The following is an 18,317-nucleotide window of genomic DNA, read 5'->3' on the forward strand; positions in this document are numbered from 1 at the left end:
TCATAGGAAGGTATTACTTCTATCTTATTACTTCACTGCTGTATTATTTTACCAAACCCCGGTAAGACTGAAAGTCAAAGTTGGCCTTGACAGGATTTGAACTCAGGACATAAATAGACAAAACTAAATGCCATAAACATTTTTTTTTTTTTTATCCGACATCTCGAACGACTCTACAAAATCTTTGTTGTTCTTAAATGGTTCAAGGAAAAGAAAGCGATTGCTAATTAAATGGAGAGAAGTCAAATTAATCGGGAACGAAATGAAGAGAAAACGTTGAGGAGAAAGCAGGAAGGTGTTGAAGTGTTGGAAAAACCGAGGAGAAAATAAGGGAGGTAACTCCTATGAACTCATTATTTTCGTCTTCTTCCCGAAGTGTTTGTGACGTCATGGAATAACAGTAATGGCTGTTACTATGTTTGGTTTTGTCCTTAGCAAATTGATCTAAGGCCTTTTCCACTGGAGAAAATTTTATGTTCCAGTGTCTGTGGTTGAAGGTAAGAGATTCTACGAGGCGTTCGTCGCCGTTTTCTTCATTCCTTTGTCTTTATTTTCTCTTCCTCGCTCGCTGATATCGACGTAATCACTAGACTATTGGCTGGGTTTTATGTTAGTATATGTAACAACTGGTTACGAAATAAGGGATCAGTTTGCCATACAAACGCTTGCTTAAAACAATCCCCGACTTTATGACCACGATGCACTCAACTCTTTCTCCCCCCCTCTCTCTCTAAATCTATTTACCTGTAATATATGTTTATATTCCCAAACTTAACAATAAACACTCTGTTATATACACAACTCTACACACCACTATATACACTCTTACCAAATCTAATACCTTTTTTTCACTATTTTTCCTTTTATAATTTCATTCTTCGCTTTTATCCTATCTTTTATTCCAACAGTTTGTCGTTTCATTTTAAAAGTTTTTTTTTCCTCCCTGAGTAAACAAAACCTCACCCCCCCACTGCCAATTATTATTATTATTATTGTTGTTATTATTATTATTACTTAATTGTTGTCACAGTTAACCTTGATGGTTTAAGTAGTGGTGAAGAATATCGCGACAAAGTAGAAGGAATGGTTAGATACATCAGATGTTAAGAATATTCTTACCATCCATCCTGGTCTCCTTCCGTATGGTTCCTGCGGGTTTAGTCTTCCATTCTGCTTCTTCTATCCACTACTCATTCCTCAAGTCATTATACATACATACATACATATATATATATATATATATATATATATATATATATATATATATACATATATATATATATATATGTGTGTGTGTATTTGTATATTTATATACACATGTACATACGCTTCCCGTTTCAAGGTCCCAGCAAGTTAATACTTCATTCTTAATTACTAAAGCTGTTACTATATTTATTAGTTATTGTTCTTTTCGATTCTCAGTCAAAGCAGTTCCGTTCCACTTGAGCAAGGCATGAATGTCACAACATCGTTCACTCCTCACACATACTTGTACATACGGACAGACACGCACATAAGCAGACAGATACACACACACACACACACACAGACACACTCTCTCTCACACACACTCTCTCTCTCTCTCTCTCTCTCTCTCTCACACACACACACACATACACACAATATAAATAGATAGACAGATAATATGATTGTTGCACCTAGTAAAACTACTTACGGAACGAAAGATTCATTCTAATTTTAATTACAATAATTAAACTGATTATCATCATCATTATCATCGTATTGGTTTGTGCTACATTGTCGATTGGAATCCAGGAAGGTTATATAAACAACCCGTCTATTTACTCTCGTTTGCTCCAAACTCCAACCCATATGTCCAGAGTTTTTATTAGTAAATAATTTATTTCTTCGTCCTCCCCTTTCAATTCCTTCCTCTCCCTATCTCTGCATTTAATATTCTCCGAGTTTTCAAATTCCACCGAGGTCGACTCTGCCTTCCATCCTTTCGGGGGTCGATTAAATAAGTACCAGTTACGCACTGGGGGTCGATGTAATCGACTTAATCCCTTTGTCTGTCCTTGTTTGACCCCTCTATGTTTAGCCTCCCTGTGGGCAATAAAGAAATAAATATTCTCAGAGTTGTTATGGTTTAACCCAAGGTCAGTGCTGGTTGAGCAGGCCTATGGTAAAGCTATTCCTGCCGTAACCATCCTTGCTTTATTATTTTATTGTTATTTTCTTCTTTTCTTTTTTTGTGTGTGTGTGTGTGTGTGGTGGTGAGGATGATAGTTAGAGGATATCTAGGACTACATTATCAGATGTGTGTCCTCGTTTTTTCGTAAGCTTGCAGAGTATGGCTTAAAGATTTGGTTGCTATTCTTAGCAGGCGGAGCAACCACTTGCAAGTGGCAGGGAGTAAAATGAGAGCAAAATGAGTGGAGGAAAAGAGAGAGAGAAAGAGAACAAAAAAAGAATGATTGACGAGAAAGAGGAGGAGATGCAAGGAATTATGATAGAAAAGAGAAGCACCACTGCCTCACCTGCCACTCTCTCTTAATTACAAGATTTATTTATGTACACTTATGTAATCGTTGTGTCTTTCCGATCGAACCTTGTCTAGGATTTAGGTTTGTTTTGGCACTAACCTTTGACCAAAATCGCTAGTTCTGGGGGGATATTTTCATACCAAGAAGGTAAGATTCTGTCTTTCTTTATAGGATTCGATTTAGCAGACACATCTGTTTCTTTCACTTTATCAGCACATATCTATCTTTCTATCTTCTCTCTCTCTCTCTCTCTTTCTCCATCTATCTATCTATCTATCTATTTATCTATCTATCTATCTATCTATCTATCTATCTATCTATCTATCTATCTATCTATCTCTATTGCTATCTATCTATCTATCTATCTATCTATCTATCTAGCCCTGCAGCTATATCTATCTCTAGTTATCTATCTATTTGTCTCTCTATAGTGATCTATCTATCTATCTATCTATCTATCTATCTCTGTCTGTCTCTAGTTATCTATGTGTCTATCTCTCTCTCTCTATTTTATCTCCTCGTCTCTATCTATCTATCTATCTATCTATCTATCTATCTATCAAGACGTCTATATGTTATGTCTACCTACCTATCTATTTAGTTTTGTAGCTATATGTCTCTATGTCTACCTATCTATCTGTCATATTTATCCATTTCACCGTATCTATCTATTCATCTATCAAAGTATTTTTCTATCCATCCATCATATATCTAATTATCTGTTTGTATATCTGTATATCCATCTACCTATTTATCTGTCTGTCTGTCTCTGTCCCCCCCCTCTCTCTCTCTCTCTCTCTCTCTCTCTATATATATATATATATATATGTATGTGCATATATATATGTGTGTATCTATGTGTGTGTGTGTCTGTCTATCCATCGATTTTTCTGTCTATGTGTTTGTACACGTGTTGTATGTGTGTGTTTATGTATGCTACACAAACACTCGACAGAATGGGGGTCTTGCCTTGCAACATATTTGGTGACCTCAATAGTGCGGGTGCCATGATAGAGGTTGGCATTAGGAAGATCATCCAACCGTAGTGACCATACCAGAGAAGGCATTGGAGTTTGATGCAGTCCTCTCGTTTGACGAATCCTGTTGAACTGTCCTACACAGTACTGTAGAAAACGGATGTTAAATGATGGTAATATATAGCTTTGTATGCATATATACTACATGCACTTGTATATATTTATATATGCATGTGTATGCGTGTGTGCATATGTATATATACATGTTTGTGCATGTATATATGTGTGTGTGCGTGTATATATATATGCATATATTTACATATGCATTATGTTTGTATGTGTATATATAATATGCACACACATATGTGTGTATATATATATGATATAAGCATATATTTATGCATTGTGTTTGTATATATATATATACATATATATATATATATATTTATGCATTATTTGTGTGTGTGTATATATGTATGTATGTATGTATATATGCATATATATATATATATATATATATATATATATATATATATATATATATATATATATATATATATGCATATATCTATGTATGCATTGTTTGTGTGTGTGTGTGTTTATATGTATATGTTTATATACGCATGTTTGTTTGTATGTGTTTGTGTATATATGTATGTATGTGTGTATGTGTATATATGTATGTGTGTGTGTGTATATGTATATATATATGCATATATTTAAAGATGCATTGTTTGTGCGTGTGCATATGTGTGTATATAACAACCTATAAGCATATAGCTGTATGCTCCCACGTCTTTTCCCAATTTCTTTTGATATTTGTTTTCCCGTGCTAGCATGACTGAATATATTATCGAAGCAATGTTTTGCATCCAAATGCCCTTCCTGTTAACTATCCCTTAACTGTTTTGCAAATAAACAGTCTGTTATTTCCCACACCTCTGAGAGTCCGAAGCCAGCAGATGATTCATTGGCAGAGCAAATGACAACAAACATTGTGGCTTGTAACTGAGTGAGCTTTGCAGAATCACAAATAAACACACACACACACACACAAATGCCCCACTCTGACACCTGCACATGGCAAGCTTTCAGCTACTGTCTATTCCAGGGGTTTTCAAACTTTTTGACTTGCGGACCCCTTTATATTTCAGGCTTTACCTTATAAACACTTATGAAATTTATACATAAATATTTGCTTAAAATAACATATATTTTTACATTTATTTATTTAACAGTATTTAACAAATAGGTTTATTGTCAATTAAAAGATTTCGATTAAAAAACATATAAAATCAAATTGCCCATGAAAAGTATTTGCTGTCCACGGACCCCCTGTGGTCCACGGACCACAGTTTGAAAACTCCTGGTCTATTCTACCACCTACATTCAATGGTTTGTTTGATTAAGGTTCATATTAGAGGCACTGTGCAGTGGGACCGAACCTGAAACCACATGGTTGAAAAGTGGATGTGTAAACCAGTGTTCTGCAACCGGTGTGCCACAAGACGATGCTAGGTGTGTCCCAGTGTAACCTGAATATAATTTTTTTCCCTATACTTTTGCTTATGTTTTTAGTTCAGGTGTGTGGTACACTTATATTCTTCGAAAAGAGCATAAGTGTACCACACATGAAAAATGGTTGCGGGGCACTTGTCGAAACCACACAGCCGTGTGTGTGTGTGTGTGTGTGAAGGATATATGGCCCAGTGGTTAGGATGTTGTACCCCTGATTGCAAGGTCATGGTTTCAGTTCCTGAACTGGGTGATGCATTGTGCTCTTAATCTCATGTTGCTCTGCAAGCACTTTGACATCTGACACGTGGTGCACTTGTGCACCTGTGCAGGCAATGTTGATTCGAATGGAAAATTTGAGTTTAATGTATGGCACGCACATATTTGATCACTATAAACAAATCATTTGTGCTGGCTGTTCAGTTGGAAATTACAGAACCGTCTTTCTTGGATTTTGAGGGACTACCATCATCATCATCATCATCATCATCACCACATGTATATGTGTGTATGTGTGTGTGTGTATGTTTATGTATATATGTATGTCTGTGTGTGTGTGTGTGTATGTATATACATGTCTGTCTGTGTGTATGTGTGTGTACATACATATATATATGTATATATATATGTATATATATATATATATATGTATATATATATATATATATATATATATATATATATATAAACTGATGTGGTAAGCACAGGCATGGAAGTTTGCTTACTAACCCATGATTCTGAGTTCAGTCTTACTGTGTGGCACTTTTGGCAAGTGTGTGTGTGTGTATGTATGTATGTATGGTTCTAGGTAAATTCCACCATGGAAAATTCCGCCAAGTAAATTTCACCATAGGTAAATTCCACCATCGTAAATTCCACCCGCTAATAATCACCGTGATCAATTTCTCTAAACCGTGGGTCAATACCTATGTTATTTAATCTGTCTATCTCTCAAATCTTAAGAGAGAGAGAGAGAGAGAGAGAGAGAGAGAGAGTCTGTAGGTGAGATAGAAAATAATCTTTGTAATCTAACTTGAATTGAGAAGGGATCACTTTAATGTAATCCCATCGAGCAAGAAACGTATGAAAAAGACTCCCCACAAAACTCCAAAAATAATATAATTTGAAATAAATAAAGAAAAGATTAAATTTTAGCACACATTTTATTATAACAATAGAATAAAAAATAACAGCGAGTACATTGTGAAGCAGAATTAGGATAGGGAAGTTAAATTTATTTAAAAAAAATTTCTTAAGACAAATTGTGTGCAATACTTCTTAAAGATTGCAGAGGGCTCTCATTTTAATATTCCTGAACTTGCTTCTTCAGTCGTGCATCAATAATTTGATAGGTCTCTTTTTTTGTTGGAGTCTCCACATCGAATGTGTGCAATTTTTGTCTGGCTTAATCCTTCCTCAGATTTAAGGGCTGTGCATAGTTTCCACAAATTTGGATGTGTGAATGTTAGTGATGAGCGAAAAGCATTGTGGAACCCTTCTAAATAATTATTTGACATTGATAATAATAATAATAATAATAATAATTTAAAGAAGTGATTTTAAATTCTCAATCACAGAATAATGCTAATAATATAGCCTGAACAGGATAAACTACCCCTATTTTGCAGAGAAAAGTGTAGGTGGCTATATCCTGTTCAGGCTATATTATGAGCATTATTCTGTGATTGAGAATTTAAAATCACTTCTTTAACTTTCTAAGACATCTCAACGCTTCTAAAAGCAAACTTTGTTTGTTTATTTACGTTTGTCGTAATTTGAATAATAATAATAATAATAATGATGATGATAATTTCACCTATGGTGAAATTTACCATGGTGGAATATACCATGGTGGAATTTTCCTTGGTGGAATTTACTGGTCACTGGATGTATATGTGTGAGTGTTTGTGTGTGTCTTGTCTTGACATCATGTGATAGTTGTAAACAAGTGTCACTGTCATACAAGCAGTATCCTTTGTTTCCAAATGTCCCTGGAAACATGCCTGGTCATGTGAAAATATTACCTTGCTTGGAAGCAGGTGGAGGTTGACAACAGGAAGGGCACCCAACTGTAGAAAATTTGCCTCAACAAATCCTCTTCAACCCTTGCAAACATGAAAAAGTGAACATTAAAATGATGATGTGCGTAACTCTGTCTGTCTGGGACCCTTGTATCTCAGTCTACATTTGCCCTGCATAGACATATTATACTGCTCTTCATTTGGTTCTCGAACATCTAGCATTGGGATCTGATTTTAAAGCATTTGGGTTGCTACTTCCAGCAGATAAAGCTTGGCTGATTCATGCCATCCTGGCTGGTGTTTGTCAGATGATGTTAAAGATCAAGGGGGAGATAAGTGACATTTGCTTTGTTAATTTTACGTTGAGATAAGAACTTTGGGACAAATTGGCCAACAATTGGAATTTGACTTGGGATTGGGACCATAGAATGATTACATTACAGAATTAATTCTCATCTGTCCTTAACCTCTGATCAAATACCACCGGCGCACATAGTCATTATAGATGTAGTATTATAGTCATGCTATTTAGCTCTCTTTAGTTTTGAGTCACAGGCCTGATTAGCCCTTCACAGGAGCTACCTTAAAAGTCTGCATGGAGTGCGGTTTTTAAGCTAGTATATATATGAATTAATGTAAACAGGTAGATGCAATGTAATACCATAAAGGAAAAATTTAACTGTCACTAAGTGTTACTAAGGGTCCTGAGGCAATGTAGGGGCTTTGGGACCCTTAGTCACACTTAGTGATGGTTAAATTTCTCATATATATATATATATATATATATATATATATATATATATATACACACACACATATATACATATATGGATCCATACATGTAACTCCCAATAAATGTGTTGAGTGCCCTTCTTTCAGTTGTCCACTCATGTGTGTGTGTGTGTATATATATATATATACAGACATACAGACACATACATATAAATATATACACGCATATACACATACTCTCATATATGCATGTGTATGTGTAGTGTATTTGATTGATAACAGGGAGATGATTAGAAAGTAGTGTGTCCTCCATTAGTTGGTCATGCATCATGTGGTTATAGTCATGTACATGTGTGTGCATATATGCATATGGACACGATCATGCACACAAATGTTGCAGGCATATATAACATGCCAGTAGTAGTGTGCATGTGTGTCAACATGATCATGTACATGTACTAAGGATGTGCCTTCTGATGCATGTGTGCTCCAGTGAGCATGATTGCATGTTGGAGTAGGCTGTGTACATGAATGTAGTTACACATGGGTGTGAGTGCAAGATATCATGATATGATAATACATGTGCATGTATGTGGTGTGTTATTGTTATGACTGTGTTTCGGAAGAGGTCGACATGATGCTGTTAGTAAGGTTGGGAAGTGTCTGGGGAAGAGTGTTAGTATTATTCAGAGCATGCTGGGGTTTCTCCAATGAGGGTTGGATAACATTAGGATATTGGTATTGGTAGGTCTTCACGGTCTTGTGTAGGATCATGTCCATATGCCTTTTTATGTGTTTATTTAGTAGGCAGTCTTTAGAAAAGAGGATGTGGTAAACTTCAGTAATGCATAAAGCATATATCATTGGTTACCTGAGTAGGGGTTGGCCCTGGCTATTGTTTCCTAACTTAATCTAATTTGTATTTACTTAAACCCCACCAGATGTATTTCAACAATGATGTGGCATTACAAGTAGGAGTTATGCAAGGAGTGCATATGTTGGTAGACACATGACTTAAGTGGACTAGCAGCGAGGCTGATATAGAACATGATAGTGTTAGTACAAGTTCTGCTGCTATCGTACTCAAACCTGGTCTGTTTCATGCTGATAATGTGATGAGCAACTTAATGTACTTATATGTACAACACATCACTCAGTCAGTTTGATCAAGTTATGAGAGTAAATTTGCAGAAAACCTTAGAAAAATGAAAAAAAAAAAGAAAATGAATTGGACCAACACATCAATGGGTGATGTTAACTTTCTCAATATGAAATGGCTTAAAGGCACCATCCTTTCAAGAATGACACTCTATGAAAAAAAAAAGGAAGCAGAATCTCTACTTGATTTGTCTAAAATGTTGTTCATAGAACAAATAATACTGTAGTTGGTAAATGGCAACATTTTAGATTTTTGCTTCATAAACAACATGGAAACCAACTGTAATGTGAAGGTGACATCAGCAATTTTCTCATACCATTACCTTGTAGAACTAACACTGTATGGTCCAGTTGCAATCATAGCTAGGCATCATCCTACAGAAAGCACTCAAACTTTAACCAAATTTCCATGAAGTAAGCTTGGAATTGATTCAAAATAAAGTCCTGAAACAGAATTGGCCTAAAAGTCTCTCTTAAATAATTCACATAGAAAACTTAAATAATTCACATAGAAAACCCAAGCCTTGTGCATTAAATTTGTCCCAGAAAGATGGGCTACCAGACCTGAAAATATTAGGTAAGCCCTTAAAAAATGCAAAATAAAGATTTTAAATTGCTGAAAGAACAACTTGACTTTGAGGGCTGTCACATAAGTAAGGAGGCTCTTAGAGATTGAAAACAAACTTGGAACTTTGCCATGGAAAAGAGAAAGCAAAAAGAGAAACCTCAACTGCAGAATTGCAGCACCAGCAATTGCTTAATCACTGTTTTACTGTATTAGTAGCAGTGGATTTTGTCTTAGCATGCAGTTAGCAATGAGTATAGGCACAAACATGGCTGTGTGGTATGAAGTTTGCTTCCCAACCACATGGTCCCAGGTTCAGTCCCACTGCATGGAATCTTGGGCAAATGTCTTCTACTATAGCCTCAGGCTGACCTGGATTTCGTAGACCCTGAAAAAGTCCTACCCCCATATAGTTAGAATATGATACCTTTCTTAGCATTTAACTAAATGCTTAGAACTTCTAGTCAACTAAGTGATAGGGCTGAAACATGTATGTAGGTTCCTTATTTTATTGTAATTTCCTCTGCCTTAGCAAAGGAGGAGGTATTGTTTTCAGTTGTGTTTGTTTGTTTGTTTGTCTGTGGACAAGATATCTCTAGAACTGCTGAATGGATTTGGATGAAACTTTCAGGGATGTTTGGCCTCGTGACTGGCATAAGCTGATTAAATTTTGGGATCGATCTGGTACCGGACAAGGGTTCTGGATTATTTTTCATGTTCTTTTACTTAATTTTTGAGAGCGGTCGGGTTGATTTTTAGTATTCCCGTTTGTGAGAGCAGTCAAGTTTATTTCAGATATTCTCATTTTAAAAATCATCTCTGGCTAGTCATTGAGAGGACGTTGGTGTTGCCTTGGCAGAGGTTTTATAAAAGAAATTTTCATTTTATAACATACGAATAAATTATTCATGCATCCATTTTTTCTCCATTTTCTTTTTCCTTGAATATCGATAGTATATAATTTCAATAACCCCTAGCATATACCAGTGACTTTCACATAATATGATAAGGATTGACCAGTGGAATACTTTGGGTTATATAATTCCTAATGAGGATATAACTTCCTTGAGTTAACCATCATGTGATTGTGATCAACCAAACTATTGGATGTTGTTATACATCACTGGTCACAATGCGCTTTGCATTGTTTTAGCATTTGAATGATGCCACCCCACTTGCTTGGGAAGGCTAGTCTGTTGCAGGGTGACCCACTTGCAGCTGAGTGGACTGCAGCAGTGTGAAATGAAGTGTCTCACTCAAGAACACAATGTGTCACTTTATCTGGGAATTGAAACCACAATCCCATGTGCCTTTGCATAATATATATATATTTGTGTGTATATATGTGTGTGTGTGTATGTATGTGTGTATACACACACACACACACACACACACACACATATATATATATATATAATTATGTGTATTTCTTCTATCTTAATGAATAAAAATTCTTCTGATAGAATAAATGGATTAATAGAAACCAATGTAGCAAAGAACACAAAATAACTGTGGTTTAGTTCCTGTTTTTAAGGCAGGAACTCCTTGAAATTTTGGGTATTTGAGTATATTTAAGAATTTAAGGAATGGAGAAAACGCATGTTATAATTGCATACATACATATATATATATATATATATATATATATATATATATATATATGTATATATAGTTGTCATAATGATGTCCAATGAAATAGTGATATATTGAAATTATTTAATATACACATTTCAGGTCTGTGTAATAGAAAATGGATCCATTTCTCTTCCACTTATATTCACTTCATTGTGTCTTGAGGGTATTCATTCATTCCGTTCTCATTGTGCCTTGTAACACTTGAGGCAACAGCAAGGTTGTTCCACCTTCTAACACTGAATTCTTCCCTGACAGCTTCTTCCATTGTTAACCTTCTGCTTTTAAGATCTTTTGTTATTGTTCTCCGCCACATTTCCTTTGGTCAGCCATGTCTTCTTTTACCTTGTGAAACCCATTGCAAAAGCGATCCTTACATTTGAGTATGGTTTAGAGTGACAAACTCGACCCAGCCATTTCCATCTCCTTGCTTCAGTAGTTTCTCTTGAGGGTATGCCCTGTCACATTTTCGCCTCCATCTCACTCTCACTCTCTCTCTTTCTCTCTCTTTCTCTCTCTGTCTCCTCCCACCACTCATTTGAGAGGTCTTTGTCTTGCAAGTTATTTGATGACCTTGTTGGTACTGCATAAAAATCACCCAGTACACTTTGCAAGGTGGTTGGCATTAGGAAGGGCATCCTGCTTTAGAAACCATTCCAAAGCAGACAATCAGAGCTTGGAGCTGTCCTCTGGTTCTCCACCAGCTCCTGCTCGGGCCATGCCAGCTTGGAAAACAGATATCAAATAATGATGTATGTATGTAAGTATGTGTGTATGTATGTGTGTGTGTATGTGTGTGTGTATGTATGCATGCATGCATGTATGTCTGTCTGTCTATATATATATTTATATAAATTGTAATACAGGGTATCAAGAGATACCACCACGCTGAAAAAATAGCAGTCAAATCCTGACTCTAAAACCACAATAAATGTCCGCATGGCACGAGTATTATAATTTTAAATAATTATTACCTTTGATGGTTTTTATTCCCATGCTGACCACTTGATAAGATCAATATTTTAAATATCGATCTTATCCTTATTTATATAAATATAATTTTATCAGTGTATTTACTGCGCTGATATTCTGTCCGGATCGCACGAAAGGTTGTTTAGGCGGGCTATTTAAGCTAGTCGTGTGCATACGTGCATATATATGTATATGGGCGTCCGTATATGTAAGTATACTGTTTATATACATGTATTTGTATTTATGTACTGGAGTATATTCCACTGATGAAGGCAGAACATTATTATTTATGCAAAGCCAGAAATCCAGGATTTGGAATTATCTTATTTTTACTGGTTCATTTGGTCTTCGTCTTCGCTAATCGTGCCATGCGGACATTTATTGTGGTTTTAGAGTCAGGATTTGACTGCTATTTTTTCAGCGTGGTGGTATCTCGTGATACCCTGTATTATAATTTTAAATAATTATTACCTTTGATGGTTTTTATTCCCATGCTGACCACTTGATAAGATCAATATTTTAAATATCGATCTTATCCTTATTTATATAAATATATATTTATATATATATAGATAGATAGATATGTGCATGTGTGTGTGTATGCATCTATGAGTGTGTGTGTGTGTGTGTGTGTGTGTGTACACGCACACATATGCATCCTCATCATCATGTATCAGTTTCTCATGCTGGCATGGATTGGATGTGTTGTCATAGCTTGACTCAGTTTTTATTTGGAGTTACCATCCTCCTCAATGAGCCAGGGGATCATATCTTGCTCACACACTGTCTCTGCTGTAGCCATGCATTTCCTTTACAGCAAGACACCTATTTCTCTCCCTCTGTCATACTCTAACCCCTCATCAACTGGCACAAAGCCGCCTCCCTTGATACTATTTCCCCACCACTCAGCTGAGGTGTCTGCTGGTCCCACATAAAAAGCACCCAATACACTTTATAATGTGACTTCTGGGACTTGGTTTCTATTGCAAGTGGCCCTTATTGTCACCGACTAATTTACAGTGTGTACCGAGTGCATTTTATCATGGCACCAACAGTACAGAGGCTGTCATGTATTGCATAAGACTAAACACTAATTGCTGAAGTGGTTGAAGTTTAATGACTGAAAGGGTGAATAGAAGACAGCGGGGTCAATAGCAAATAGCTCGGGGAAGAGGGAGTGATGACAGGCAGTACAGAAAGAGTAATTGTAGTGAGTTCCATGTATTGCCTCGTTAGAGACAGTGGCAGCATAATATAGAGACCTGGAGAGAGAGAGGGTGGGGGAGATACATTAAAGAGTTTTGGAGATGAATGCTAGAGAGTAACTTGTATCTGAGATTCAGTTCTGTGAGTTCTCTTCTGAGCTTGTGATACCTTGCTTGCTATCTTGAAAAAGACTGATCTTATCATTTCCTACATTGGAAAAAATGAGTAGTAGACCCTTTACAAATATTTGTCAGTGCATTGGGTCAGGTAACTTTATTGCTACCATGGTAAGTAAGTAAGTAAATTAAAGACCTCCTTTGGTCATGGATGACCATGGGATTGCACCTAGAAAGTTACCCTCCGAGGCACAAGTCTGGGCAAGGTTGTCTGTGGAAGCCCAGCAGTCGCCAACACCATCGACATTGTCCAAGGGAAAAGTAGAGACCAATACAACTTGGCACCAGTGACGTCGCAACTCATTTCTACAGATGAGTGAACTGGAGCAACATGAAATAGAGTGTCTTGCTCAAGAACACAACACATAGCCTGGTCTGGGAATTGAACTCACTACCTCATGATTGTGAGCCTGATGCTCTAACAACTGAGCCATGCACCTTCACATCACTTTTAAAATATGCTATCTTTGTTTCAATTAATTTTGAAAATTTAGCTAAATAACTTTGTTACCATTAAAATATTGTTTGGAACATAAATTAACGTGAAACTTTGATGGCAAATTTAATTTAGATTTCTTTAAAGCAGGAGATTTGTATCATAGAACCAGGATCAGTTTCTGGCATGTTGGTATGAATAGAGTTAAATGATTTTCACCAAAAATAACTGTCACCCAAACTCTCTTCCCCCTCTTACCATAACTCTAATTCTTTGGTGTTTAATTATTCCTTGTAAACGATGTGGGTTTTGCGTTTCAATTTCGTTGTGCCACACATGCGTCTATCATCTTCATTGTCATCATTTAGTATATCTGTTTTCCATGCTGGCATGGGTAGGACAGTTTGATAGGGGCTGGTAAGACTGGCAGGGCCACACTAGGCTGTATTGTTTGTTTTTGCATGGTGTCTACTGCTAGATGCCTATCCCAACATGCCAGTCACTTTCCAAAGTGTTCTGCATGCTTTTTATGTAGCACCAGCAGTAGTGTTTTTTTTTTTTTTTTTATGTGGCACCTGAAATGGAAAAATGGTGGAATTTACTTTTATTGGACCATTTAATTGTGGTTTTTATTTTTTGCTGTTTGTTTCTGAACTCTTTATCTCAGTCAAACCTTTTAGTGTTATTAGCTTTTGAAATCATCAACTTCTTTTGGAAAAACTCTTCTTAATTCACACTCAAAGTCTTTCAATATTGTCCTCACACAACAAGGTGACATATTCACGAAATCCACAATCTGACAGCTGCAAATTGATATTAAATAACTTCCCATTCTGTTGCCCTCTCTCTCTCTCTCCTGCAGAAACTTTCTGTGACCTCTGTCCCTTCTCAGTCCTCCTTTGGTCTATGTTGTTGGCTATTTAATGATTGATACGGAGGAAAACTGTGCTTGTTCTTGATTGGTCTTTCCACATCAATACCAGCCAGTAACTTGATCACATATAAATTCATTGATATCTTTGTTTCCCAGTGTTTTTCCTTGTGTCTTATCAAATTAAAGTTATAATTAGTCCCCCAAATAACAATTAAATTCATAGATGTACCTGCTTAGAAGACAAAACATCTAATTAGACCACTCCATTGAATAATTGAGTGGTGGCCAAAATCACTTCATAGATCTTGATTTTGTCTTTCCACATCGTTACCAGCCAATAACTTGGCCACATATAAATGTGTGTACAAGATGCTTTCGTAAGATGTCACTTTAGTTTCAGGTTCAGTCGCACTGTGTAGCACATTGGTCAAGTGTCCTTCTGCTAATGCCCTCAGCCAACCAAAGTGTTGTGAGTAGGTTTGGTAAATGGAGACCCATGCTAGCATGGAGAAACCAATGTAAAATAGCTAAATGTGTTTCTGAACCTCTCCTCACCTTGCATAAAGCCTTTCTCCCTTGATACTGCTCCCACCCCAGTTGAAGGGTCTTTTCTTGCAAGTTACTTGGTAACTTCACTGATGTTAGTGCCAGGTAAAAAGCACCCAGTACACTCTGTAAGCTGGTTGTTCCTTTCTCATACTTTAACCTCTCATCACTTTGCATATCGCCACATTCCTCCCTTTTCCCCCACTAGTTTTAGGGTCTTGTTTTGAAAGATGCTTGGTCACTAGTGCTGGTGCCACTGTGGTCAGTGGCACCAGCACTAGTGGCTGGCATTAGGAAACCATGCCAAAGCAGACATCAAAACTAGGTGCAGTTCTTTGGTCCATCATCTTCTGTCAAGCTGTCCAACCCATGACAGTATGGAAAGCAGATGTTAAATGATGATAATGATGACAATGGTGATGCTATGTGTATGGTCTATTGATCATGGTAAAAACAGAAAACCAATAAAACACAAATGTAACAAGGAATCGATGACATAAAGCAGTGTTTCACAAGATGTAATTATGTAAGATTACAGCTTTTATCAACTTTGCTTCCCAAATCTTCGATAAACATATTTAGTCTCTCAAAATACCATTCTCTTGTCATTTTGCGTATAATGTCTGTCTATTTATTTAATAATGTCCGTGATAGGAAGGCAATAACAAACAACCAAAGTACGTTGTGAAGCTGATCTAATAGTTTCCTAATTTAATATTTTACTTTTGTTTGGGACATTTGATTCCTGACCTGGTAACCCTTTAAGGCAACACTGATATTTGTTACACACTTCTCTATATGTACTTTTATAGATTATGTATAACAGAAGTCAAAGGTCGGGTAAGAGTTTTTGGGTTTTTTTTTTTAACTAATTAGTGCTTCTCTTATTATCAGATTTGTTCACTTATCATCTTAAGAGTTATGGAGTATTTTTTTGTCTTTTCTACTTTAATTGAACAAGTGAAGTAACTGTTTTTTTTCTTCTTATTATTATTGTAAAAGGATCTCCACCAGTTTCCATGATGATTATTCCAGTTGTTTCAATCAACTAAACTATGGTATCTGATGACATATAAAGATGCACATTTTTCCTCACCAAAAATGTTTCCAAAACCCACCCTAAGTTCTATATGCAAAGTTTGGCCTATATTACATGCACTAAAATCCCTTTTTCTCAAATAAGCACTTCTAAAATTAGGCTGTGTTTAACCCTTTAGTGTTTAAACCGGCCATATCCGCCCCAATATATTCTACATGTTTTATATTTGAACTGGCTATATCTAGCCTCCCATGCCTAACCTACATTGACATTCTAAAAATAAACAATCAAATCATTGAAACCTCAAAGCTATAAGATAATGCACGATTAATTCAAAACAATTTGAGTGAAAAAGTATTACATTTAACAGAGTAATCTGAACACTAAAGGGTTAATATGTTTTTTTATGCCTTCAGATAAGGTACTTATGTATGTCTATGTATACAGTGGAACCTCAGTTTTCAAATTTAATTTATTCCTGAAAGCCATTCATTGCCTGAATTTTTTGTAAATCAAAGCTATTTTTCCCACAAGATTTTCAAGAAAAAGTACAGTGAATTCGAGCCAGGATGTGCACTCAGTGAAAGCTAGACAGCAGCTGATGTTGTCCCACTGATACTCCAGTTTTGTTGCTGGCTTGTGTGTTCCTTACTTGAGACACTATTCGTCACCTGAGACATTTCATGTTCGAAAATTGTTTATAAACTGATTTGTTTGTGATAAGAACTGTTCATAAACCAAGGCTCTACTGTGTCTGTGTGTGTCTATATATCATCATCATCGTTTAATGTCCGCTTTCCATGCTAGCATGGGTTGGACGATTTGACTGAGGACTGTTGAAACCGGATGGCTACATCAGGCTCCAATCTAATTTGGCAGAGTTTCTACAGCTGGATGCCCTTCCTAACGCTAACCACTCTGAGAGTGTAGTGAGTGCTTTTACGCTGTCCCCATTAACTATAAGTGCAAGGCAAGGCCTGGAATTTTGGAGGAGGGAGCTAGTTGATTACATTGACCCCAGCACTCAACTGGTACTTGTTTTATCAACCCCGAAAGGATGAAAGACAAAGTTGACCTCACTAGAATGTGAACTCAGAACATTCTCTTACTATCTCCATTAACTTTCAGTTGCTGTCCCCATTAATTTTCAGTTGCTGTCCCCATTAATTTATTGTAGCTCTTCCCATTGCCATTCTGCTGCTGCTCTCACCACTTGCTTGCTGTAGCCATCCTGTCCCATCCCCATAAAATACTCTTGTAGCCTTGTCGTATCTGGCTGCTTCAATACACTAAACACATTGGTTTGTGGTCAATGATGACAATTATTGTGATGATGATGATGATAATGATGATGAAGGAGATGAAGCTTATTGTGAAGTGTCAGAGATGATTACAATGTATGAAATATAGTACTGACAGAAATGATAATAAATGATGATAGTAAACAGTTGGTGTCTGTTGTCAGTGATGATAATAATAATAATAATAATAATGATGATGATATTAATAGTTATTAAGATGATAGTGAAGCCAGTCAGATTTTGTTTTTGTTGTTAAGAACTAATTATAATGATAACTTCTGACATGAGAATATTTTTGTTGTGATGGCAATTTTTTTATTGGGATTAAATAAGTACCAGTTACGTACTTGGGTTATGATCGACTAATCTGTCACCTGCCCTCTCGACCCCCCATAGTTTTGGTCTTGTACCAAATGACAGGAATAAATATTTCGTTACTACTAAGTTAAGAATGTTGGAATAAGGTGCCTCTTGGCATTCAGCCTGACTTTTTAACATTCAGATTTCAAATCTTGCCGAGGTGAACTTTGTCCCTTTGTCCTTTTATGATCGATAAAATAAAGTACCAGTCAAGTACTGGACTGTCACATAATCGACTTTCTTTTGCCTGTCAAATTCTTGGCCTTTTGCCTATTTTAGAAACCAATATTTTGGTGTCAA

At 36.3% G+C, this 18,317-nt stretch overlaps 1 protein-coding gene across 2 annotated transcripts in view; it reads left to right on the forward strand.

Moving 5' to 3' along the window:
* The first annotated feature begins 381 nt into the window (after positions 1-381).
* LOC106879376 (ubiquitin thioesterase zranb1-B) overlaps positions 382-18,317 on the forward strand; it is a 195,242-nt gene continuing 177,306 nt past the window's right edge. The window contains exon 1 of one of the 2 annotated variants that reach the window (XM_014928907.3): positions 382-497. The gene's annotated coding sequence lies outside the window, so the exon portion shown is untranslated. Of the gene's footprint in view, positions 498-2,184; positions 2,655-18,317 lie in introns of those variants that run through there. The other variant, XM_014928915.3, reaches the window with a different exon arrangement.

Source organism: Octopus bimaculoides, chromosome 22, assembly GCF_046866305.1.
Source record: "Octopus bimaculoides isolate indiv1 chromosome 22, ASM4686630v1, whole genome shotgun sequence".
Taxonomy (NCBI): domain Eukaryota; kingdom Metazoa; phylum Mollusca; class Cephalopoda; order Octopoda; family Octopodidae; genus Octopus; species Octopus bimaculoides.